This window comes from Halichoerus grypus, chromosome 3 (assembly GCF_964656455.1).
Source record: "Halichoerus grypus chromosome 3, mHalGry1.hap1.1, whole genome shotgun sequence".
NCBI lineage: Eukaryota > Metazoa > Chordata > Mammalia > Carnivora > Phocidae > Halichoerus > Halichoerus grypus.
In genome coordinates this window covers 129,722,537-129,750,138 of record NC_135714.1, presented here as the reverse complement: position 1 = coordinate 129,750,138, position 27,602 = coordinate 129,722,537, and the positions used below count along the sequence as shown (strand labels likewise).

The 27,602-nt window shown below is 40.3% G+C and overlaps 1 protein-coding gene and 1 pseudogene across 3 annotated transcripts in view; one reads left to right on the top strand and one right to left on the bottom strand.

The window, feature by feature from the left end:
• The window catches only part of GATB (glutamyl-tRNA amidotransferase subunit B), a 91,797-nt gene that overhangs the window by 8,748 nt on the left and 55,447 nt on the right, over positions 1 to 27,602 (top strand). The window lies entirely within an intron of this gene.
• LOC118536161 (guanine nucleotide-binding protein G(I)/G(S)/G(O) subunit gamma-10 pseudogene) lies at positions 9,880 to 10,799 on the bottom strand (annotated as a pseudogene).

Below are 27,602 nucleotides of genomic sequence, written 5' to 3'. Positions count from 1 at the left end.
GTGTTCTATGTTCTAAAACAACACTGTGTCATTGGGACAGCTATCGACTCTTGTCTTTTTCCCAGATTAAGGAAGGATTGTCACATGGCAAATGGCCAGCAGCCTTGGCCAGCAGGTGATGGATTTTCCAAAGGTCCCCTGGCACTGCATATTACTTAAAAATAGGAAGATAAATATGACAAGACAGCTCAAAGATCTGAAGATAGTTGCTGCCAGGGAACAGGACTGGCGGGTGAGGGTGGCAGGAACTGCTGGTTTTCATTATAAATTATTTCAAAATACCTGCCTGCAATAAATTGTTAAACAATCAAAAGTTAGCTTTAAAGGAATAACAGAGAAGAGGAAATTACTCATAGAGTCAGGTTCCTGAGAAAACAAGAGGGATCCTCAGGGCACAGGGAGAAAGACAGCTTTCCCTCTGTAATCTCAGGGAAGATATGTCCCTCCAACCCATGGGTAAAGGTGACTTTCTAGGTTGGGTTGTGGAAGGTTGAGGAAGCTCCCGTCTGGTTTTTTTCCTTTCTTAGCAAACACTGTTTCTGACATCTCTCCTTTTTGGAGCTCTTTCTTGCCTGAGTCAATATCCCTTGCATTCTGGGCCTGTGGGTGATGCACTCTCTGAGTTTTTCTGTGCCTCCAATCATTTCTAGCTCTTGAATGATAGTACAGAATTCTAAGCTGACAGTTATTTCCCCTCAGCATGCTGCAGACATGATTCCATTGTCTTCAGGCCTGTATTATTGCTGATGAGAAAAGTCTGCATCCTTTGTAAGTAATCTGATTTTTCTCTCTGATAGCTTTAACCAGGACATGTCTAGGCGTGGATTTGTTTTTATGTATTCTGCTCAGTACTCAGTAGGATTTTTCCACCTGAAGACTCTACCCTAGACTGTGGCAGTCACTCTGTGGGACGAATTCATGGCAGCCTCTACCACGGCCCATTGGGCTTTATTTAAATGAACTGTTTCTATGTTACTGTCACTCAGCTTGGATAGTGCCAACATTCAAGCCCCACACCCAAGTCAGGTACAGGGCCAGAGGCTCTGATTTCTCAAGACTCTCTTTTCACCTTTGGCTTGAGGCGGGTGGCCTCCTCCCTATCAACTCCTCCGGTGGGTGGCAGAAGAGTTTTTGACTGGACCAGGATTTTGTGGTTCCCAGTTCCCTGCCCCAGTTGTCTCACAGCCTTGACTTTTGTTTCTGGGAGGCTTTATATCGCCAACGTGTGGTGTCCTTTCAGCCTGGTTAATAATAATGATAGTGGTAAAATCAACTAACATTTCCTGAGTGCTTGCTCTGTGGCAGGCACTGTTCTAGGAGCTTTCTTCATATGTGTTGACTTATTTATTTTTTTAAAGATTTTATTTATTTATTTGAGAGAGAGGGAGAGGGAGCAAGAGAGAGAGAGAGCACCAGTGGGAAAAGAGGGAAGAGGGAGAAGTAGGGAGTAGGGAGCCCAATGTGGGGCTCAATCCCAGGATCCGGGGATCATGACCTGAGCAGAAGGCAGACGCTTAACCGACTGAGCCACTCGGGTGCTCCAGTGTTGACTTATTTTAATCTCGTATTGACTGTATCGGGAAGTTCTCATCATCATCCCAGTTGGAAAGTAAGTAGAGGAGCTGGATACAGACCCAGCAGTCTGGCTGCCAGGTTCGTACTCATAACCCTTTTGCCATCCCACCTCTTATGGTTACCCTTGGGTGATACATGGCTTTGAATTCCTCTACTGCCACAGGACCCAGATTTCCTTTCTCGCTTTTGAGCTTGGCTGTGTGTGTGTTTATAAATTTATATGTTTATATAACTGTGTGTATAGATAGAATACTTGTCTCATCCCCCTTCTCCCTCCCACCCCCAGTGTGTCTGTACCCCCAGCTGTGTATCACTTAGGCTGCTGTTTTGACCAGTGGTTACAACCCCCCCATCCCCATTCTGATTGATGACCCTTCTGAATGTTTCTTGGGACCACAGGCATTTTATCTTCTTATTTTACCTTTAGTTTTAGAATTATATGAAATTCCATCATAAATCTTCAGACTGAAAAGGTCATTCAGCCCATTTTCTTGCTTATAGGCAGGATTACAGCTAAACTAAGGACAGCATTCTTTGTTTTTATTATCAGGGATTCAGCCTCACTCATTATTTTGACCTAGTAAAACTCCTTACTCTGGTATGGAATCTTCCTTAATTTATTACATAATTATAATTAAATAATTATAATAAATGATGTCTATAGAATTTAGACAGAATCTTAGGTTACCTGCTTAGAATTTATTACCAATTTATCAGTGTCATTCTAATTTCTCTACTTATAATACTTTGTACATGAGATATGACATGGGAAGAAAAATAGGAAAGAAAACATTTGTTTGATAATATGTCAAATTTACACATCTCTTTGTTTCATAATTTTCTAATGTTTCCAGTAATGGTGAGATTTCATCAAGTTTGTGTGAAATTTATGCAGGTGCAAACCTGCTTGGTGACACATACACACACACACCCCCTCACTCTCATTATTTGAAATGCTTGTCCCCTCCTGCTGTCAGTCCCTATGCAGGAGAAAGCAAGGAGGACATTGTTACCTCTGCTGACGCCAGCTGGTAGGTTGCTCAGCTATGGCCTGTAGATAACTACTTCTGATAATCAGGCTGCACCACAATTAGGTTAATTAGAAAGTAGTGACTCTGCTCTTGTTGTGCTTGTTTGAAAGCTCTTATCTGTCCATAACACAGAACCCCCTAGTCGCTCTGAATGTCTGTTGTTTCCAGAACTGGGGAAAGGGCCATAACAGCTCTTTTCCCTTATCCTCTTTTCTGGCGATTGGCCTGTCTAAAAAAGCATTTGAGGTTTTACAGTATCAAAGATGTTTGGAGTTGGCTCTGGCAGCTATGGAGTGAAAACTGGAACATTGTTTACCACATTCTACAAAACTTTCTTTTATGCACAAGAGTATGTACAGTTGACCTTTGAACAACATAGGGGTTAGAGGCACCCAGTCGAAAATCCACATATAATTTTGACTCCCCAGAAATGTATCTAATAGCCCACTGTTTTGTTTTGTTTTTTTTAAGATTTTACTTATTATTTATTTATTTGAGAGAGAGAGCACAAGCAGGGGAGAGGGGCAGAGGGAGAGGGAGAGAAGCAGACTCCCCGCTGAACAGGGAGCCCAATGTGGGGCTAGATTCCAAGACCCTGGGATCATGACCTGAGCCGAAGGCAGATGCTTCACCGACTGAGCCACCCAGGCGCCCTACTAATAGCCGACTGTTGACCAGAAGCCATACTGATAACATAGCCAATTAACATTTTGTAGGTTATATGTATTATATACTGCATTTTTATAATAAAGCTTCTAGAAAAGAAAACATTAAAAAATTATAAGGAAAAGAAAATACATGTATAATATTCTGTATGTATCAAAAAAAAAAATCCATGTATAAGTGGACCTGCACAGTACAAACCTGTGTTGTTGAAGGGTTAACTGTATTATTATTAGTAGCAAGGCGAAGGGGAATGAAGAGGCAGAAAAATATGATGTGAATCTGATGTGATGCCTGCCCTCTGGAAACAAACAATGGAGAGACCATGCTTTATACTAGAGATTCATATTTAAACATGTATGCCAATTGTACCATAAGGGATCTTGCCCCTTAAAGAAATGATAATGTGAATGTTTTGTAAAATGCTTTGAGATTAACTTAATTTTTAAGTTTGTTATGACGTATTTATTTAAAGTTAGCTGTCTGGGGCTCCCGGGTGGCTCAGTTGTTAAGCATCTGCCCTTGGCTCAGGTCATGATCCCAGGATCTTGGGATCAAGCCCCACAATGGGCTCCCTGCTCGGCAGGAAGCCTGCTTCTCCCTCTCCCACTCGCCCTGCTTGTGTTCCCTCTCTTGCTATGTCTCCCTCCATCGAATAAATAAATAAAATCTTTAAAAAAAAATAAAATAAAGTTAGCTGTCAATATCCTAGTTCTCTGAACATAGCAGATACTGGTAATAACTTTTGTTTTGAAGGACCTAATAGATTTAGAAATACTTGACTAGTTCTAGAGAGCATTAGGCTGAAGTGCTTTCTTAACTCTTAATTCTAAATGTAATTATAAAAGTTGTTTGTAACTGAAAACTTCTAAGTGAAATAAAAATTCAAGAACACAGCATTAGGGAAGTGTTTAAATGCATACATTTATAATCAGATCTATATTTACCTCTCTGTAAATTCACACTAGATGATGTTTAGTTTGACTACGAAGACAGAATGTGACATTTTTCTATTAAAATTTTTTTCCATTTCAATGGTTTGCTTTAATGTAATCTGTAGAATTTATAATTACATTGTATTCTCAGACTTTAATCTTGCCAGTCACTCTCCAAGTCACTTTGATGGTTTTCTTTCATTCCTTTGTAAAGTAGGGTGTTCCAGCAGTGAGGAGCTTTGCCCTGTGACCTTTGTTCCTATGAAAGCGGTGTGTCTGTGAGCTCATACACACAAATGTGGAAAGCTTCCCTCTCAGCTCTTAAACTCTTCTGATGGCCCAGGCTTGCCTTCTGATGTCATTAACTGGCTGTCTCCCGTGAATTCAGATGACTCATGATGATAATGGACATACATGGTCAGTAGGCAGCATGACCTCACCTCCCCTCACGTGGGAAACATTTGACTCTTTCCCTGTCATGGATCATTTCCCAACTTTCCATGGATTCTCGAAAGCCTCCCTCTTTCCGACTGTTTTCACCTCCCTCACCTCTGTAGCAGTCTTGCCTGCAGTATTCCCCACATGGAATCTGCCTATATTAACACTTCTACTTTGTATCAATATATATTTGTTTCATACAGTTGACCATTCTTTTATGTATATTGTTATAGGGATTTTTCAAAGATTTTATTTGAGAGGGAGAGAGAGAGAGCAAGAGTGCAAGAGCAGGGGGAGGGAGAAGCAGACTCCTGGCTGAGCAGGGAGCCCAACTCGGGGCTTCATCCCAGGACCCTGGGATCATGAGCTGAAGGCAGATGCTTTACTGACTGAGCCACCCAGGTGCCCTGTTTATAGGGATTTTTGTGTTTGATTATAAGTCTCTAAAAAGTAGTTCATGGATTTTTCTTGGGCCACTTGACAGGACTTTGTATACAACATGTATATAACACCCTTAATAAATACTTTCTATATAATTGCATATACTTAAATGCACATACATGAAGAGTCCAAATGAAAGATTGTTCTAGGTGTCTAAAACCCTTTTGATATTTTTTTAACCTCGTTATGGGAATCTTTCTAAGATTTATTTATTTGAGAGAGAGCGTGAGTGTGCATGTGGGAGAGAGGGGCAGAGGGAGAGAGAGTCCTAAGCAGACTCCACACTAAACAGCAGGGCTCAGCCTCACAACCCTGAGATCACAACCTGAGCCAGAACCAAGAGTCGGATGCTTGACCGACTGCGCCACCCAGGCACCCCTTAAAGGTTATTTTATTTTATTTTTTTGGTAATCTCTACACCCAACATGGGGCTCAAACTTAGAACCCCGAGATCAAGAGGGGAATCTTTCTAAAATGCATTTTATACTTTCCAACTTTTACATAGGGTATATTGAACATATAAGCCAACTTTTTCTTGATTACTCAAGGCTATCGGCAACATCAATTATTGCTCAGTGTTGTCACATAATGGAGGCTTCAAGGGCTGTCGAGATGTGTGAAGCTATCTGATCCTACAGTAAATGGCTAAAAATAGCCATTCTTCTAGGTTTCCTATAACAGGCTTTTTTCTTGTTATTACAGTCATCTACCCCTCACCTTTTTTAAGCTACTGTCAGTATATTTGACTCAAGGAACCCCTTTTTGTTCATTTTCCACTTCTCAATCATTACTTCCGGTCTGCTCTAGCCCAGAAAGGCCGGTTATCACTTGTTAATGTAAATAACAAGGTTCCACACAGAAACCTGTCCTACAATATAAACTACATGAGTGGTATGAAGTTTGTTAGCTTCTTAAAGTTATAAACAGTATGAGAAAGGAGTGGGAAGAGATCCTGAAAATTACTCAATTTAGTCCTTTTAATTTATACGTGAGATAACTGCTGTTGTGACTTGCCCACAGTCACACAGTTGCTCAGTGTCCCAGTCAGATTAGAACTCATGCTTAGCTTCCAATCTGTATCCCACCGTAACTGGAGTTGCGAGTAGGTGCTGTTATTTTGCAGGTATGCGTATATTTCAAAACATAATAGTATTGACAGATGTAATGTAATGTTTATAGATTTGTGTCCACATGCTGATAGACACACAGAGAGGCATTGACTATTCAGCACTAACACTGATTATATGCACTGTTACAACATCCACTAGGTGAGAGATCTGGGGAGAGAGAAAAGAGGAAAAGAGTGCCAATTCAGAAGAAGAAATTGATGAAAGGAAACCTACCCTAATTAGCCCGACTTTCTCCAGAACTACCATAAAGAGAGCAGCCCTAACTGTGGGCAGTTTTCAGCTTTACATATCGCTATGCAAATAGTGATTATAATGGCACATTCTTTTAGGATCTTTGCTGTATGTTTCATCCAGGAAAATTTTCTCTACACTTTCTCCTGGTTTACAAATTCTCTGTTATGTCTACTCGGCTCTTTAACATAACCATTGAGCTTTTTTATTTCACTGAGAGTATCTTCCATTTATAGAAATTCTGTTTTTCTCCTTTAAATGTCTCCTGTCTTTTTGAAAGTATCTTATTCCCTTTTTATGTGTTCAGTTCTTTATTTTTTTAGTAATTTTAAATCTACTTATTTTATAGTCTGTGTTCAGTAATTCCGTTACCTGAAGTTTTTGGGCTGTCTTGTTCTGCTTTTGGTGTCTGCTGATTCTGGCTAAGTGATCTTCTTGTGTATTTTGTAACTTTGGATTATGAAGTCATGTTTGACAGGGCTTTATTAATGGGAATCTTGTGGCTGGATTGAGAACCGGTGTCTCCAAAGAGCTTTTTACATTGGCTTTTGCCAGGTGCTGCAGGTATAAGCCATTTTTCATGTTTATCTCTTAGCTTGGGGGCTCCTAGACCATGGAGTTAGTAAATTTGTCCCTGCCTGAGAGTAAACTTGTGATTAATTCTTAGGGAAAACTTTTGTGTTTTGTTTTAACACAAAGTCTGGGCTGAGACTTTACTAAGATAGAAACCTTATAGGAAGGAATAGAGGTTGTAACCGTGGAGCTAGGGCTGTGCCCAAGGCTGTGAATGTGAGTGACTCAGAATGGGGCAGGAAAGGCATCTTTGTACCTCTTTCTGGCTTTCTTTCTTCTGCCACCAAGATGTCTCTGCTGTCTGATTGCAGTTCTTTATACCAGTTAAGGCTGAGATCTGTACACATCCAAGCTCATATTGTCTGTCTCTGTCACAGACACAGATCAAGTGATTGAGCTCTTTCAAAATTTCCCCTTAGTTGTGCAAGAATGCACATTCTCACACATTGCCTTTATTTTTTTAATTGAAGTATAGATGATACACAATATTAGTTTCAGGTGTACGAGAGTGATTTGATATTTCTATACGTTATGAAATGATCACCACAATAAGTATAATTACCATCTGTCACCATACAAAATTATTACAATATTATTGACTATATACCCTATGCTGTACTTTACCTCTCGTGACTTATTCATTTTAAAACTGAAAGTTTGTGTCTCTTAATCCCCTTTGTCTATTTCACCCATCCCCCCGCCGCAACCACCATTTTGTTCTCTGTATCTATGACTGTTTTGTTTATTCATTTGTTTTGTTTTTTAGTTTCCACATGTAAGTGAAATCATACTGTATTTGTCTTTCTCAGTCTTTACCTACCATAATACCTTCTAGGTCTATCCATGAAATGGTAAAATTTCATTCTTTTTTATGACTAATTTTCCATTGGGTATATATACACCACTTCTTTATCCATTCATCAGTTGATGGACAGTTACATTGCTTCCCTATCTTGGCTATCATAAATAATGCTACAGTGAACATAGAGGTGTATGTATCTTTTCGAATTCATATTTTCCTTTTCTTCAGATAAATACTCAGCAGTGGAATTGTTGGATGGTATGGTAGTTTTATTTTTAATTTTTTGAGGAATCTCCATACTGTTTCCCATAGTGGCTGTACCATCTTATATTCCCACCAACAGTGCACGAGGGTTCTCTTTTCTCCACATCCTCACCAATGCTTGCTTTTTCTTGTCTTCTTTCATATTGGCCATTCTGACAGGTGTGAGGTAGTATCTTATTATGGTTATGATTTACATTTCCCATAAGATTAGTGACGTTGAGCATCTTGTCTTGTGCCTGTTGGTCATCTGTATATCTTCTTTGGAAAAATGTCTATTCAGGTCCTCTACCTGTTTTTTAATTGGATCGTTTGTGGGTTTTTTGGTGTTGTATGAATTCTTTATATATTTTAGATATTAACCCTTTATCAGATATATCATTTGGAAATCTTCTCCCATTCAATAGCTTACCTTTTCATTTGTTGATGATTACCTTCACCAACACAAAAGCTTTTTAGTTTGATGTAGTTCCATGCACCTGAGAAGACAGATCCAGATATATATACAGCTAAGACCAATGTCCAGGAATTTACTGTTTATGTTTTCTTTTAAGAGTTTTATGATTTCAGGTCTTACACTTAGGTCTTTAATCCATTTGAATTTCTTTTTATATATGGTGTACAAGTGGTCCAGTTTCATCTTTTCCATGAAGTTGTCCTATTTTCCCATCACCATTTATTATAGAGACTGTCTTTTCCCCCATTGTATATAATTGTCTCCTTTGTCATGGATTAATGGACCATATAAGAATGGGTTTATTTCTGGGCCCTCTATTCTGTTCCAGTAATCTATTTTTATGCCAATACTATATTGTTTAGATTACGGCAATTTTGAAGTATAGTTTAAAATCTGGGAGCATGATACCTCCAGCTTTGTTATTCTTTTTCAAGATTGCTTCGGCTATTTGGAGTCCTTTGTGGTTCCATACAAATATTAGGATTATTTCTTCTAGGTGTGTGAAAAATGCTGTTGATATTTTGATAGAGATTGCATTGAATCTGTAGATTGCCTTGGGTAGTATGGACATTTTAACAATATTAACTCCCAGTCCATGAGCATGGTGTATCTTTCCATTTATTTGTGTCATCTTCAACATCTTTCATCAGTGTCTTAATAGTTCTCGGAGTACAGATCTTTCCTTGGGTACATTTATTCCTAGGTATGTTTTGTTTGTTTGTTTGTTTTGATGCAATTGTAAATGGGATAGTTTTCTTATATTTTCTTTCTGGTATTTCATTATTACAAAAACACAACCAGTTTCTCTCTATTAATTTAGTATCCTGCAACTGAATTTGTTTTCTAATAGTTTTTTGGTTGGAGTCTTTAGGGTCTTCTATATATAGTATCCTGTCATCTACAAATAGTGACAGCTTTACTTCTTCCTTACCAATTTGGATGCCTTTTATTTCTTTTCTTGTCCAGTTGCTATGACTAGGACTTCTAGTACTGTGTTGAATAAAAGTGGCAAGAGTGGGCATTCTTGTTTGTTCCTGATCTTAGGGGAAAAGCTTTTAGCTTTTCACTATTGAGTATGATGTTAGCTGTGGGTTTGTCCTATATAGCCTTTATTACGTTGAAGTACATTCCCTCTATACCCATTTTGTTGTGAGTTTTTATCATAAATGGATGTTGAATTTTGTCAAATACTTTTTTTTTAAACACTTGTGACATTAAGAATTTATTTAGGTTGTAGTATTTTCACATTATTTTGTTTTTAATCATTTGCATTGTTCTGAGGAACACATTTAAACATTTTTTTAAAGACATGAAATAATGTAGTTTTGTTTTTTTTTTTAAGTACAACCACAACCATAAAGTAGAGGAACTTAAGAAGACGAAGACCAAATCTGCTTCATACACAAGATAGGGCAATCTAATACACAACACAACATGAATCTTCCCAAACAAGTTTGCTAAGAAATAGCTGCCATGTTTAGTGTTACAAATAAAACAATCTTCGCATTTAGAAAAATCAAGACATCATTTGATTAATAAAGCCTTTTCTTCCCCCAGTTTTACACTTGCTTGTCTTCATTTAGAAACAGTAAATTCAGGAGAAAAGAACAAGTTTTGTTATGGTATAAAAATCTTAGGAACAACAAATTACAAATATTCAGTTTTTTAACAAACAAAAATGTTTGCCTTCCCAAAATGTAAACATCCAGTAAATAAAACAAACATAATACTCCAGGTATAGAAACACCAGTAATTCGCTTATGAAAGAGGTGTATTTGGTGGTAACATTTTTGTTTAATATAAAAGCACTTTACCAAAAGAGTCTGGCCATTATTATCTAAAGTCTTCCCTCTCACCCAGTTTCCTTATCTGAGTAGAAACTCATAATTTCTATAGAATTTTGGTTATAGGACCAGGCCAAGGAAAGGTCTGAAATATCTAAGAGTCATTTGTCTGGAGAAAAGTGTTTTCTTGAGACTTGGAGGCAGCTAGTTATTCATCACTTTGTGCTTAAAAGCATTCCTCAGTGAACTTCTTCCTTATAGCCTTTAGAATAAAGCACAGGATCTGGGCTCCCGGAAGGGGTTGCTTCCAGCTGGAACACCTACCAGCAAGGCATCCTTGCAGGCATTCTGCAGGCAGTACTGTTGAAGCTCTGCAGCTGCCTGCGAGACCTTGATCCTCTCCGCCGGCCTCCAGCTCGAGCTGCTCCACCAGGCGCTGCAGGGGGTTCACGCTGGCCCCAGAAGACATGGCGGCGGCGCTGGGCTCCGAAGGCCATCAAATACTTTTTTTGTTTTTTTGAAATGATCATATGATTATTGTCCTTCATTTTGTTAATGTGGTATATATCACGTTGATTATTTTTGTAGATATTAAACCATCCTTATATCCTTGGAATAAATCACATTTCATTGTGGTGTATGACCATTAAATATATCGTTGAATTTGGTTTGCTAACATTTTGTTGAGAATTTTTGAATCTATGTTCAGGAAGGATATCGTCTTTTAATCTTCTTTTTTTTTTTTTTGGTAGTGTCTTTGTCTGGATTTAGTACTGAGGTAATCCTGGACTCTTAAAATGAATTTGGAAGCATTCCTTCCTCTTCAACTTTTTGGAATAGTTTGAAAAGGATAGGTGTTAACTTCTTTAAATGTTCGTTAGAGTTCACCCATGAAGCCGTCTGGTCCTGGACTTTGTTTGTTGGGAGTTTTTTGATTGCTGATTCAATATCATTATTTATAATTGGCCTGTTCAGATGTTCTGTTTCTTCCTGATTCAGTCTTAGAAGGTTGTATGTTTCTAGGAATTTATCCACTTCCTATAGGTTGTTCAATCTGTAGGCATATAATTGTAGTAGTCTGTTATAATCCTTTGTATTTCTGTGATATAAATTGTAACCTCTCTTTCATTTCTGATTTTATTTGAGTCCTTTTTTTTCTTTTCTGGATAAGTTTCACTAAAGGTTTATTAATTTTTTTTTATCTTTTCAAAGAACCAGCTTTTAGTTTTATTGAAGTTTTCTGCTATTTTATTTTTAGTCTCTATTGCTTCTGTTTCCATTCTGATCTTTATTATTTCCTTCCCTCTACTAACTTTGGGCTTTGTTCTTTTCTAGTTCCGTGAGGTGTATGGTTAGATTGTTCATTTGAGATTTTTCTGGTTTCTTGAGGTAGGCCTATATATAAGCATCCCTCTTAGAACTTTTGCTTGTGCTGCTTTTCATAAATTTTGGAATGTTGTAATCCCATTTTCATTTGTCTGAAGATTTTTTGTTTGTTTTCCTCTTTAATTTCTTCATTGACCCATTGGTTGTTTAGTAGCATGTTGTTTAGCCTTCACATGTTTGCATTTTTTCCATTTTTTTTTTTTTTCTTGAAATTGATTTCTAGTTTCGTACTGTTATGGTTGGAAAAGATGGTTGATATAATTTCAGTCTTCTTAAATTTATTGAGATTTGTTTTGTGGCTTAATGTAATCTAACCTAGAGAATGTTCCACATGCACTGAAAAGAATGTGTATTCTGTTTGTGGGTGGAATGTTCTGTGTGTATCTGGTAAGTCCATCTGATCTAATGTATTGTTTAAGGCCACTGTTTTCTCATGGATTTTCTGCTTGGATGATCTATCCATTGATATAAGTGGGTTGTTAAAGTCCCCTACTATTACTGTATTACTGACAATTATTCCCTTTATATCTGTTAATGTTTGCCTTATACATAGGCACTTCTATGCTGGATACATATATATTTACAATTGTTACGTTCACTTGTTGGATTGACCCACTTATCATTATGTAATGCCCTTCTTTGTCTTTTCTTACAGTCTTTGTTTTCAAGTCTGTTTTGTCTGGTATAAGTATTACTTTCCCAGCTTTCTTTTTGTTTTCATTTGTATGGAATATCTTTTTCCATCCCTGCATTTTCAGTCTGTATGTTTCTATAGGTCTGAAGTGAGTCTCTTGTAGGCAACATATAAATGAGTCTTGTTTTTTAATTCATTCAGTTATGCTTTGTCTTTTGGTTGGAGTATTTAGTTCATTTACATTTAAAGTAATTATGGATAGGTATGTACTTATTGCCATTATGTTAATTGTTTTCTGTTTGTTTTTGTGGTTCTCTTTGTTCCTTCTTCTCTTGCTCTCTCCCTTTGTAATGACTTTAGTGTTAGTTTGGATTCCTTCCTCTTTATTTTTTGTGTATCTATTATAGGTTTTTGATTTGTGGTTATTATGAGGTTCATATATAACAATCTATGCATTAGCAGTCTATTTTTAGTTGATGGTCACTAAATTCAAACACATGCTGAAAACACTACATTTTTACTCTCTCTCCACCATGTTTTATGCACTTGTCTTTGTATTTTACATCTTTTTGTTTTGTGTATTCCTTAAGTAATTATTGTAGATACAGTTGATTTTACTACTTTTATCTTTTCACCTTCATGCAGCTTTATAAGAGGCTGATCCAGCATCTTTACTATGTTTACTTTTACCAGATATTTTGCTTTCATAATCTTCTTCCTTTTCTTTTATATTTAAAGAATTCCCTGTAAAATTTCTTGTAAGGCTAGCTTAGTGGTCATGAACTCCTTTAACTTTTTGTTTGGGAAACTTTTTTATCTCCTTCAATTGTGAATGAAAACCTTGCCGGGTAGAATATTTTAGGTTGTAGGGTTTTTCCTTTCAGCACTTCCAAAGTATCCTGCCACTCTCTTATGACCTGCAAAGTTTCTGTGGAAAAGTCAGCTGATAGTTTTATGGGGGCTCCCTTGTACATAATGAGTTGCTTTTCTCTTGCTGCTTTTAAGATTCTCTCCTTATCTTTATTTTTTTTTTTTTAAGATTTTATTTATTATTTATTTGACAGAGAGAGACACAGCGAGAGAGGGAACACAAGCAGGGGGAGTGGGAGAGGGAGAAGCAGGCTTCCCGCCGAGCAGGGAGCCCGATGCGGGGCTCGATCCCAGGACCCTGGGATCATGACCTGAGCCAAAGGCAGACGCTTAACGACTGAGCCACCCAGGCGCCCCTCTCCTTATCTTTAATTTTTAACATTTTAATTATTATGTGTCTTTTAATTATTATGAGGACCTCTTTGGGGTCCTTTCTCTGTGCCTCCCAGACCTGGATATCTGTTTCTTCCCCAAGTGAGGAAGTTTTCAGCTATTATTTCTTTAAATAAGATTTCTGCCCCTTTCTCTCTGTCCCCAGAAGGGACCCCTATATTGCAAGTGTTAGTCCACTTGATGTTGTCCTGTAGGTCCCTTAAACGATTCTCATTTTTTAGAATCCTTTTTTTTTTCTTTTTACGGTTCAGCATGGGTGATTTCTACTATCCTATCTCCAGATCGCTGATCTGTTCTTCTGCATTCTCTAATCTGCTGTTGATTCTCTCATGTATTTTTCATTTCAGTTATTGTATTCTTCAGCTCTGATTGGTTCTTTTTTATATTTTCTTTCTCTTTGTTGTAGTTTTTACTGTAGTCATCTATTCTTCTCCCAAGTTTGGTGAGCATCTTTATGACCTTTACTTATAAACTCTTTATCAGGTAGATTGCTTATCTTCATTTTGTTCAGTTCTTTTTCTGAGGTTTTTGTTTTGTTCTTTCATTTGGAACATATTCTCCTGTCTCTTCATTTTGCCTGACTCTGTGTTTGTTTCTGAGCATTAAGGAGATCACCTACATCTCCTGGTCTTGAAGGAGTGGTCTAATGTAGAAGGCATCCTGTGGGACCCAGATGCACAGTCCTCCCCTGGTCACCAGAACCAGGACCTGCAGGGGTGTCCCCTGTGTGGGCTGTATGCACCCTTCTGTTTTAGCTGGGATGTGACTGCTGTGGACTCACTGGTGGGTGGGGATGTCCAGCTAAGGCTACTGCAAGCATGCTCTGGGGCAGTCTAGTCCTAGTTATGGCTGACTGCAAGACCCAACTGTCGTGGGTATGCTGGGGAGCAGAGCTGCTCCCCAGCTCAAGAGCCACTTTGGAGGAGCCCCGGTCCCAGCTGAGGCCACTTGCCAGGTGTGATGGGGTGAGAGCTACTTTGTGGGGGCACCGTTCCTGGATGAGGCTGCCTGTGGGTGTGGCTGGTTAGAGCAGTTTTGATGGGAGCACCAGCCTTGGCTGAGCCACATGCCAGTTGTGGTGGAGTGGGAGCCACTTTGGGGATTTGCTGGTCCTGGCAGAGTCTGCCCACTGGGCATGGCAGAGTGGGAGCATTATGGAGGGACACCTGCCAAGGCTGCCAGGTCCACAGGGAAACACAGGGGCAGGGTGAACAGTGCTGGCAAGGTAGGTAGAGAGTGTCAGAACTGGCTCTGGCCAGCAGTGGGCCAGCTAGGTAGAAGGAGGGCAAGCAAGATGGTGCCTGCCAGTGCTTCCGTTCCTGGAGAAAATTCCTACAGATTCCTATCTCTTGCACATGCCCTAAAACTCATCAGTGAAGCTCCTTCACATATGACCAGGTACTTTTCCATCTTCTGCCTCTGTACCCAGTCCCCAAGCAAGTCAGCTTGTGCATAGGCCCTTTAAGAGAAGAGTCTTGGTTTCCCATACCTATGGCTCTCTTGGAGGTAAGCCGCACTCATTTTCAAAGTTCCTGGAGTTAAGCTCTACTGATTCTCACAGCCAGACATCATGGGGGCTTATCTTCCCAGTGCAGTGCCCCAGGGCAGGGGATGTCTGATGTCGATCTTGAACCCCTCACTCCTCAAGGAGGATCTCCACAGCTGTGATGTTCCTCCTACTCGTGGGTCCCACATTTGGGGGTGGGTGTCTCAACAAGATCACATCTCTGCCCCTCCAGCCATTCTCAGTGTAGCTTTTTGTTTATATCTTTAGCTCTGGAAGAATGTTCTGCTAACCTTCAGGTCATTCTCAGAGGGTTGCTTTGTATGTAGTTGCAGCCTTGGTGTGTCTGTGGGAGGAGATGAGTTCAGGATCCTCCTACTCCACTGTCTTGATCATCCACTTGCCCATTGCCTTTAAACGTTACCATTTTCCAAAAAGAATTTATCCTTACTGAATCATTCCCTTCACCTTTGTATGGAAATGATGATGCCATCTCCTTCCTCTTATGGGAAAACAAAAAGCAATACAAGAGAATTGAAAGGTTTAGCCAGCTATGGTGGGAGACCCATGAGGAAACTGAGGTTTTGTTTTGCCCTCCACCCAAGCCTTGGGGGAACCTAAAGAATGTCATCTGGCCTTTTCTCCGGGTGACTCTCTGAGGCCTGCAGAGCATCTCTCTGACCCAGCTGTGTTTCTGTGCCACTCTCTGCTTGTTTCCTGATAAGGGAACATCTCTAGGCAGCATGCTCATCTCCCCCAGAGATTTGTTCCTGAAGAAGAAACCTTCAGTATTGTGTTTGGAAAGGGCTTTTCTCCCATATCCCTATTCCCTTATGCTGGTTTGTTTTCCCCTCAGAATATGTGCTTGGGCTGAGAGATGCACACAGTAACAGTGAGCCCTTGTCAGAGGGGATAGTGCTGTACTTAGAACATATAACGGTTTAAAATGAAGTTGATACACTACTGCACCAGAAAGTCTGTCATGCTAGAAAGTGAGGTGGGGATGTGTGGAAAATAAAATACAAACACATTACCAAAGATGCCCAGGAGTATAAAAGCTTAGGGGTCTTTTGTTGATATAAATATATAGTAGTTAAAAAAGTTACCTAACAGTGTTTTGTGACACTATTTTTGTCTCTGACATTCAGGCAGCTCATACAGGCTTTGTTCTAGTGATTTATACTAGAAGCCTATAATAAAAATGCAGCCTGAAATCATGCAGCTGGGTACCATTCATTTTTCTTCCATGGACAGTTCCAGAACTTAAAAAATTGCAGCAGACATGTAAAACCTCTTCCCTCACAGGAAATGCATGCCCAGCCACGGCAACTGGCCCTCTTGGGTTTCTTCTGCTTTATGGAGTCATTGGTGATGCTGTGTGGGTTTCTAGATTGGTTTTATGAGTGTTAGAAAGGAATTTCCAGGAAGATATTAGGGGGGTCACTAAAAATAAGACCACCTTCTCCTTTTGAGTCAGAACCAATTGAGAAGTCAACATACAAGTCAGACAGATGGAGATGAGCATATCAGCTTTATTACCAATAATAATAGCTTGATTAAAAAATGCAACCTGACATATAGCCAAATAACTTCTAGTACTTTCTGCTAAAGTTGAACTGGCTCCCCAAAACTGTAGGCCTTTCACTTGTAGGGGAAGAGCCTGTTTCTACAGAAAACTTTTCAGGTGTCCACAGTGGCCCAGAATGTATCATCTCTGTGGTCATGCTGACCAGAAAGAGCTCATAGAGCTTGGTTCTGATGATTTGTACTAGAGGCCTATAATAAATAGGCCAGAGGGGCTAACCACGTGTGCATGGTTTCTTTTCCCAAAGTCACTAGTCAAACAAGTCACTCCTCTTTTAGGGACAAAAGAGTATGGAGTAGAGAACAAAATCCAGCCATATGGTAACATGGAGGCAGGAGAATGGAGAATGCCCGCTTCTGCCCTCGAAAGCATGAGACAGTTTTAATGTGTCTGCATTGTGTCTGGAAGTGGATGTGAAATAACTTTTTGGATGAGTTCTATGGAATTCTTTCTCTATACCACAAGTAAATACACTTGGCCTCTGAGACCATTGGGATGGGTCTTTCTTACTTGGTCATTTCTATATGTATTTTCAGCTTCATATTAGTATGGTGGGGGAGGTGGGGAATAGTTGGCTCTTCTGTACACTGCAGCATCGTGGGGCGTTTTTTTTCCTTAGCTCTTTTTAAAATCTTGGCAAAGTTTGGAAGTCATTTTGCCATTGGCATCTCAGAGATGATGACAAACGTCACCTTGGTGATGTTGGCATAGTTAGTGTAGTCAGGCTGGGCCCCTCTGAAGAGCATTTTGTTCCTCATGGCAGAGAGTTCTTGCTAGTGAGCCTTCATGTTTTCCGGCCTTCCACCACTGGTTGCATCATTATAATAAGGCCTAGAGCAGCTGGGACAGGGAGAGTAATTGGGTATCAAAAAACGTTAGCATTCCTAGGAACCTTAAAAGTATTCTGTTCCAAATTTTGACGCATGAATCTTCTTTCACAAGTGTAAAAGCAAGAAGCATGGTCAATCAATCAAGGGTCTTTGTCACGCTTTGCCGCTTTCTTAGGAGATGCAGACAGGCAATAATACGTGATTGTCAGTAGTGTTTTGGGTTGGGTGCCTGGGTGGCTCAGTCAGTTAAGCGTTTGCCTTCAGCTCAGGTCATGATGCCAGGGTCCTGGGATCGAGTTCCGCATCGGGCTCCCTGCTGTGCAGGGAACCTGCTTCTCCGTCTCCTCCCCACTTGTGCTCTCTCTCACTGTTTCTGTCTCTCTCTCAAATAAATAAAATCTAAAAAAAAAAGTAAAAAAAAATAGTATCTTGGATTTCCAGTGATGTTTGCCAACTCATAGCCACCCCAGTGAGCAAGGTCAGGGGCTCCAACCCCAGCTGACAGAAGAAGAAACCAAGGGCCTTGCTGACTTGCCTAAGGATACAGAGAGGTCAGGAGCCCAGTTCAAAATAGGAGGGAGAGTTGCCTGGTTCCCATTCTTAGCCTAAAGCACCAGACTTCATTCCCTTCTACAGTATTTGCTAATTGTTCATTTGCAACAAAACATAACAGGGAATTCTTCCTTTATAGCTGGTTGTAAACATTTAAGATGCCCATACTCACTTAAAACCTGTGTTCACTTATCCTGGTCAGACAGCTATTTTATTTACCTTCTTTTTCTCTTCCGTGTTTATATCTATGAACACAGAGAAGTTAATGTATATGAAAGCACTTCATAAACTCTCTGAGTGGCATGTAAATGTTTTTTTGGTATCATTATGACACTCATATTCTTAACTTTGTATCTTTGAAATAGAAATACTTACATTTCCTAGTGGCCCTTGGGTTGGGCAAGGGATGGGGGTGGTAGACACTTGTGTAACACTCACTGAAGTAACTTAAGGCGGCACATGTCAAAACAGCATGAATTCAATTAAGATGAAGTTCTCGATCATAGATGTCTTTCAGAGACGCACAAACTGAGAAATTTCATGTACTGTTACATAGTGGAGGAACAGAATGGAAGCATCAATGGAAAATAAGATACCCATAAAGGTTTGGGGGAAGCCAAAAGTATTTTCAACCAGAAAATATGTAACTGGGGAAAATCATTTTCCTCCCAGGTAAAAGAACAAGTTGTCTTTTCATATTCTAGATTACATACCTGTGGCCCATATTCAGGATTTATATGCTTACATGTAGATAATAGAGAATTCCCTGTTAACAGATTGTTCACATTCCTAGAGGGCTGCTCTGTACTTCAGCACTTATACAGGGCCCTAGTATGTCCCACTTGATTATGGCACAGGAAAGTTTTGGAGAGATACAGTATCTAGAATGTTTTCTCCTTTACAGCTGATTTTCAGCCCTGGTGAATATAAGCTTCTGATACACCCGTACAGTTTATGAGTTAGCATCAGTTTAAATAGCTCCTGCCTCCTCTCGGCTCTCTCTCCCCCTTATGGCTTGTAACATCTCACCATCCTGTCAGGCAGAATTATCTACTCCTTTCTCCCGCCCCCACACTTTTTGTTTTGAAGAAATCCAACTTAAGAAAAAGTTGAAAAAATAGTACAGTGAACATCCGTCCTGCACCTAGATTGTTTTTTCTTTTGGATGAGTCACTTGAGAGTAGGTTGCAGACATCATGGCACTTCATCCCCAAATATCTCCGCATCTATCTCCGAGGAACAAAAACGTTCTCTTCTGGGATCACCGTAAAATGATCGCAGTAAGGACAGCTGATACTGATACAGGACTAGCATCTAAGACACGGTTCATATTCACATTCCCACAGTTGTCTCAGTAGTATCCTTTGTTTTCTTCTCCCCCATCCAGGATCCATTCAGAGGTCACATGGTGCATCTAGTTGTCATGTCTCTTTAGCCCCATTTTCTTCCTTTTTCCTCCTCCTTTCCCTTCCCCCTTCCATCCCTCTCTCCCTTCTTTTTTTAAAGTCCAGGCCAGGGGCGCCTGGGTGGCTCAGTCATTAAGCGTCTGCCTTCAGCTCAGGGCCCCATATCAGGCTCCTTGCTCAGCAGGAAACCTGCTTCTCCCTCTCCCACTCCTCCTGCTTGTGTTCCCTCTCTCGCTGTGTCTCTCTCTGTCAAATAAATTAAATAAATAAAATCTTTTTTAAAAAAGAAAAAGTCCCAGACCAGTTCTTTTATTATCTCCTCTTGAAGCAAACATAATTAAGGAAGTAGGGTGTTTTGCCCTATGAAAGTGTAGCTTTTTTTCTTTTTCTTTTACCTGTTCACCTCCATGATTTCATGGCTTGCCATGAAGGCTCTAATGAGACGTATTCCTGTTGGATGTGTCAAATGATAGTTTTTTCTTCCTAAAAGTCTGCGTCCTGATAGACTCTTCCAAAGGCTCACTCCTCAGGACATGCCTGGGACTGATGAACGCAGCAGGTACATGTGTCTCTAGGACTTTGCTTTTGATATTCACAGGCCTTGTTCCATCAGGTTTTCCCTATCCATACGAATGGTGAATATCCAGCTAGCATTTCTTAGAGTTTGGTTGGTTCAGGCCAGTTGTTTGATTTCTCAGCAAGTCAGATCTTTCAGCATAATAATAATCTTTTATACAAAGATGAAAGTGATCTCATTCTGAATCATTAGAGCTTTCCACTCATGAAATTAGTGTTTCTTACCGCTATCACTGATTACTCTTGAGGTTTCAGTAACAGAAAATAGTTTGTCATTCCATTAAATTTCTCCAGGTATAGAATCTTGTGAGTAAATTTTAGGATAGATTAGAAAAGACTTGGCAGTTTCTGTATGGGGGCAGTCTAAAATGAATGGGTTTGTATGTTTTAGCCTTTTTCAATATTAAAATATTTTTCTTAAAAGTTATAAATGAGAACGACAAATTTCACAGTTAAAGTTGGGGGGAGATCTTTCTCCATTAAAGATCATGGCCCCATCTCAAAGTTTTATTGGAAAAGAACAATGATTTTTTTTTTTTTTGAAACTGATTCCTGTATCTGCTTCATGCCTTCATACATCTCTTTTCCACAGACTGTCTTTGCATTCCAGACATATCTACTATCTTAAAAGACAGGAAGCCACAGATGTGTGGTGGACATCAGTGTGATGAGGGTAAAAATTGGTTCATTTAATTGATTTATAAGTCTTCAACTTGTTAGAAGGTAGTTCCTTTCATTTGAGATGGAAGCTTTTTCCAGCCACAGGCAAGCATACAATGTTATCCAGGAAAATTTTGCCTCACCGTAAAACAGAGGAAATGAAGTAATATAAGTTTCCGGAGGCATTGAGAAATATGGTCTCCATTGCACTGGAGATAACACACTGATTATCACAAGAGGTGTTGGTTATCATTTAAGGGGGAAATATTATGTTGACATAATATATAATTTCAGCATCTGTTGTGCCTTACTTTGGATTGTAAATCTAGACTAATGGATCGATGGAGCTGTTTAGACCTTTTCTCATTAGGATCCCTTGCCTCCTAGAAAAGCTTGCACATAAAAGATTCAATTGAGATGGGCATTTTGCATTTAATAACACTTCCATTCTGAAACTAGTATTTTCTAAATGTCTACCATGTGTTGAATAATTTTATTTAATTCACAGAACAATCCTGCAAAATTACTCTTCTTCTAACAGATAGGGAAACTGAGAGGGGTTAGGTAGTTTGTTCAAGGTTACACAGCTAGTAATAGTAGAGATTAGTTTCAGGTCTTTCTGACTTAGTTTTCTCTTGATTTGTCAATTAGTAAAAGTCTTCTCATAGATCACTTCAATTGTAATGAGTAATGCCAAATTAATGACTGTTGGAAATGCTGTGGGAAACAGTTAATGTGCACACCCAGTCTTGCTTTTTACTGGCTGCCAGCCACTCTTACGCCTTCCTGTCTGACTTGGCTAAGTGGCCAAACATGAGACTCCACAGATGAACACTATAGGAGCTGGGCCATTGGCCTCCAACCCCACAGTGAAGTCCACGCGAACCAGGCTGTATCATGTGAAAACTTTTTAACTAGGCTATAGGCAGGCCTAGAGTTGCCAAGGCTCTTCCTTCTTTTTTGTTACAACCCAGAGGTCAAGGTCAGATTTTAGTGTGCCAGTATTCTGTGGAAAAGCAAGAAAGACTGCTGCAGTTCTAAAGGCCCAGCTGGTCTGAGCTAGCCTTAGCTGGTGGTGACTGTGGGCACCAGCCCTAGCCACCTGACCTTGCCAGGTGGGCAGGAGGCAAGAGGATAATGGAATCTCAGCGGAGGAGAGTGGGCCTTCTGACACTTTGGACCAACAGAATATCCTTGCCTTTGATCTTGACCACTCATAGGGAGTGGAATTTGTACAAGAGAATAAAGAGGAGGCTTGGAACTGAAAAACAGTCAAAACTGCGAAATCATACCCTTCTTTTAAACAAGAATTGTTTCCTGTGAAGTGGCTGTTTGAGAATGGGAGCTTTTTTCCCCTTTGGGAAAGAGAGATTTAAACAAAAGAGAAAATATAGCATTCACTTTCTCCTTTTCCCTAGGCAGTGTCCATGTTTAGGCGTAAAAATCATATATTTATGTGGGTATATCCCTATAAATATTTAATATCTGCATAAAGCTAGTCACTTTTGATGGTAAACTTTCACTTTTAAAAACTTACCTTACCTAACTGACCAGTTTCCGCAAGTTTAATTTTCATAGCTCAGGAGTGTTTGTATTTGTTTTGGGTGATGGCAAAAGAGCTCGGTGGTGAGAAGGGAGGTGGGAGTGAGGAAATGGGGCAACAGTTTTCTGTATCGCAATGAAAATTTATCTGTGTAGTAACTTTTTCTTTGAATGTGAATTAGAGGGAGTTCATGCTTTGAGATAAATTTATGGTTAGCAGTAAGACAAAGGCCTATTTTACTGCCTTATTTTTACTTAATAAATCTTAATTACTTTCTCTCCATAAATGAAAGCATTTACCATGCTATATCTTAATCATCAGATTGGTCTTATATACCATTAGTTTCACAGAATAATTGCCGTTTGGGATTTTTGTAAAACATCACTTTATGATCTTTGCTTTAATGCTCCAAAAGAATTGCTAACTGAATTTTCAGTGAGTACACAAGTCTTGTCATGTTGCCTTGATTTTTAAAGGAGGTGCTGATAGCTGTTGGACTAACTTTGGGGATCGTTGCACCATGGGCTCACCAGTTAAGAATAAAGTAGAAAGGGGAGAGAAATGTTGTGAATTATAGACTGTTTTGAAAGACCGGCAGTTTTATTTCTTTGAAGTACATCACAAAAATATTTCCTGGTATAGATCCCAGAGGCTGACTTTAGTGAATGGATTAATTTATAATTAGTAGAATTCCAGGATTCTAGGAAATATTATATTGACTTCAGTAGGTTATGGAATCTTCTTCATTCTGTTGATTTGCTTAGCAAATCCTTTCCTAACAGTTAATGTAGACTTAGAGTTCTTTCCAACCCAAGTTGACTTATCACAAATGCTCCTTAGAAGTCAGTAGCATTTCCTAATTTTTGGCTCCCAGTATATGAAAAAGGAGTCCACAGAATTTTCAGTTTTATGTTGATTAGACAGACTTGAGAGTGGCATCATTTTATTAATTAGCTATTATCAAAAGAAGAAGTCACAGAAGTGAATATAAAAATGCATGTATTTGCTGTGCAGTTGTGGCCTGCATGGCCCCATATCACACCTCACCGTTCCTCTGCTGAGGATCACGGGGTGCTGCCCCTGCACGCTTCTGTTCCTGGTGGCCCCGGCCAGCTGGCTCGTGGCTGGTTAGGCCCATGGCAGGCTCTGGTGAAAGACCAGAGGTCAGAGGAAGGAAGCCACAAGGTGTTTCTCCTTCCCTCTCTGGCAACCCCAGTAGTGGCTGGGTTTTGTCCCTGGTTCCAGCTCCCGGGAGACAGGTCCACTGTGTTTCCTGGGTCCTCTGGGTGCCCCATGCCCTGGCTCCGGTAGCGCTGCTTCTCCCCACCCCCATCCCTCCAGCAAGGGGTAGCAGCGGCCTCCTGCTGTTGAGAATCTCCTAAATGGCCGCACTGTGCCCTGTGTAACGTCTCAACTCTTCTGTCATCTGTGTAATAAAGTCTCTGTATCAGATTTGTTCTGTTCTACATACTAAGAGTGGTTTCTTTTTCCAGACACACATATTTTATAGAACAGTTTTGCTTTTATTTCATAGCTTATAGTCTTTTGGATGTTGATAAAGGGAATGTTAAATTATTCATTACCGCCATTAATGTTTAATCAGCTTGGTATTGCATTTAGGTAGTGGGGCAGAGGGGAATAAGATAAAATGACTTGACTGCCCTCAGGGAGCTCAGTCTGCTTGGGGAGATGGTGCTTTACCAGAAGAGAAGGAAGACCACAGTAGTGGTGGGACATCCAAGCCTTGCTAGGGGCTAAGGTCTTGCTCAAGTGGATGAGAAAAAAGGGCATTACCAGCAGAAGCAGCAGTTTGTACAGAAGCATGTCAAATGCAAGTTTGCATGAGGATCTGTGGGGTCCGGGACAGTGGAAGAAGAGGAAGCTAGAGAGGTAGTCGGGCTAAATCATGAAGGACATAGAAAACTCCACCAAACACTTGGACTTTGTCCTTTCAGTGATGAGAAGTAGTGAAGAAGGGTTTGTAGCAGGGGCATTGCATGGACAGATTTACCCTTTAGAAAGGTCACTCTTGAACGGGTGTGAAGATCGTAGAGGACTGGAATGGAGGGAGAGAAACCTGGCCAGGTGGTTAGTGCAGAAGTCTCAGCTGGAGGTGAGGATGTATGAATAGAGGCCTGAATTAAACCAGAGGATTTAGAGGAGTGGGCGGGGGGAAGTCAAGATATACTAAGAAAGTAGAATGTGTGCAGCCTGGTGATTTTTTGGAGGCGGTGGCGGGGAGGGGATATGTTGGAAGTTGTCATTAAATGATGGTCCATTATACTCAGAGATTAGGAAATGCTTGCTTGGTTAGGCTAAATAAGTCTTAAAACTAGAAGACTATTTCTCAAATTGGGGCACAGTGTGTCCTTGGAGGTCTGATGCACATTTCTTCTACCTCTACTTTTCTTATTTTCTAATTAAAATAGAAGAGCCTCTTCGCTTATTTTAGAAATCCTTTCATGGGTAGTTCTTGTGTCTAAGGGTTTCGGAAATCTGTCAATAAAACATCCCCTGCTAATGGAGAAAACCTGTAGGTCCACTCAGTGTCAAATCTTCCACATGCCGGAGACTGTATTGTTTTACAAATTGAGAAGAACACAGTGCTTGCTCCCTAGGAGCTCAACATCTGAAAACAAACCTATAGACACTGTGAAGAAGATGTTAGAAACATTATCTGCCTTACAGTATCTGCAGTGGAATTTGGTCTGAGTTGCTGCTCCAGAGTTATGGCCAGATATTAGCAGTGTTGCTAGCTATCAGTAACATGCTTTATTCTTTGAAGATTTAAGGTAGAGTGTAGTAATTGAGAGCCTGAGTTCCAGGGGTCTGACTTCCTGGCTCTGCCATTTATCCTATGGGTCACCTTGGCCAAATTACTTAATCTCTAGGATTCCCTTCATTATCTGTAGGATGAGGATCATAATAGTGTCTGCCCTAGGATTACTGAGAGGGTTAAATGGCAAATGTATGTGTTGTGCGTAGCACACCTCCTGTGCAATAAATAACTTGCTGATGAGCATCCCTGAAGGCAGAGTGAAGCCTCCTCTAACACTCCATTGAGAAAGGTGTGCTCTTTGAGTTCCAGGGATCGTTGCTTTCCTTCTGCACGAAAGCTCTTGTGGCTAACCTTGAGATCCTTTGTCCCTTTATGTTAATTGCAAAGAAAATTCTGGAACGTGCTTTCTTTGGGACAAATTAAGTCTTTGAATTTTCAAGTTACCTCTTTGATCACATCATACATGAATGGTTTTTGCTTCAGGAAACTTCCAGAAACAAGTTTGAAGGCCAGCAAGTGGCAAGTAACACATTAGAGAAGATTGAGACATCACTGCCTCTCGGAAACCTTGCCTTTATACCCATCACCTCCATCCTCATTTGAGTTCAACACACATTAATTGAGCACCGCTACTTTTCAGCTCTGTTTTATGCTCCAGGGATATGCAAGGATAAACAGATAATTCCCATCCTCATGAAAATTAGTCTATTGGAAATATATGTAAGTAAATTCAGGCCAGTGTCATCCTAGCACAAATGGAAGTGTGTAGAAGACCAGAGAGGTATGTAGGAAGAATAGTAAGGAAAGTTTCACAGATTTGGTGACATCAGATTTTGAATGGAATGAGAAGAGGGAGAGTCCACAGGTCAGCATGGTTTGTATAAGAGATGGACCGTGGGGGGAGGGTGGTTGATGGGAGATGAAATTGAAGAAGGAGGTGGGAACTGGATCTTGTAAAAGCTTAGCCTTTGTCGTGATTTTAAGCAACAGAATGCTGTAAGAGTTGCATTTTTAGCAAGATCTTCCTAGTATAGAAGGTGGACTTGAGAAGGATGTTGCAGATGCTGGCGGATTCATGTCTCCACTGCACATTCATTGAGGCCAGTGACAGTCCTGTTTACCTCTGTATCCCTAAAATCTACTTTATAGACACTTAAGAAGTTTTTCAGAATAAAGACAGCCCAAGTTGAATTTTCCAAGTCTGCATCCCGTCCTCTGAATATGCTGACCTGGACCTCCATCTGTCATAAGCAGCTTGACTCAGATCATAATAAATTCTTTTCTCGTGACATTCTTTTAACTGGCACTCTCTATTTACTAGCCCCTCCATGCAACTATAGTGTGGTGATGATTGATGCTTATAATTCTGACCCTGAAGTACTTCAAGTCTTCTAAATCATCAAAAAAAGATTAAAGTATATTCAATATCGCTGTAATGTTTATGTGTTTTCATGCGTTCTTATTCTTTGGAAATTGATGGTTTCTCAAGTGCCTGTGTCCTCCTGTGCACGCAGGCACAGTGGGAGTCCGCGATTGCTCGCCGCCCCTCACTCCCTTGCAGGGCCAGGCGCAGGGAGTTTGTTAGCAACGCGTGTGCGGAAATAAGCAAAACAAACCTGGGTTCTCTTCACGCCTAGAGGGAGGAAGCAGGTCGGGCCCCCGGAGGGGCAGACCGGACAGGGACGAGAGAGCCAACAGTGGCTGGAAAACCAGTGGGAGTGATAAAGCCAGAACTGGTACAGATTAGTGAGACGGGCAGTTTACAGCAAGCCCACTCTGCGGCAGAGCCCAGGAGGAGCAGGGCCCCGGGCTGGGACGCCAGCTCCGCGTTCTCGTGTGCCTTGACCCAACTCATCATGCTGGGAGCTGGCAGCATTCTCTGCCAGCTATGTTTGTATTGTGGTAACAACTGCTCAGTAAAACACCAAACGTTAGCAAGTGAAAACATCAATAATTAGAGCATCCTGTTCCCGCCCTCCCCCTACACACACACATTTCTTCGTGAGAACCATTACTGCAGAGCTGACAGTATTACTTGGCCCAGAATGAAGAAGTCCAAATAGAAGCTGTGAGAAGACTCCGTCTTATAACCGGATTTCTGAAGAGAAGGCATGTGATGATGTTACTAGGAGGGAGATTTGCCGTTTGGGGTGTCTTTGGGGGGTTATATATTGCAGCAAGTAGAGATGCTTCTTACATTTTGTTGTATAGATTTGTTTTCGAAATCTGTGTTTGATCCGCAAGCTGTGCTTGTGTTGGGGGTGCCACGCTCATTATTCCAGCCTGGAGGGCGGGTCCCTAAGCCACTGGGATTCTGTTTGTCACTCACTAGGCAAGGGCGTGTGTGGACTTTAGAGCTAACTTTACTAATTTGCCATCTCTGTGATTTGGATGAGTCTCTTGTTATCTCTGGGTCTTAGTTTTTTCTTTTCCTGAAATTTTGAAATAATACAAAGTCCTTCCCTGTAGGGCTGCTGTGAGGCTAAAATAAAATGGTGGCTGTGGAAAGCCCTACATAAATAAGAGTATACCAAATATACTAAAGAACATCATAAATATTCTA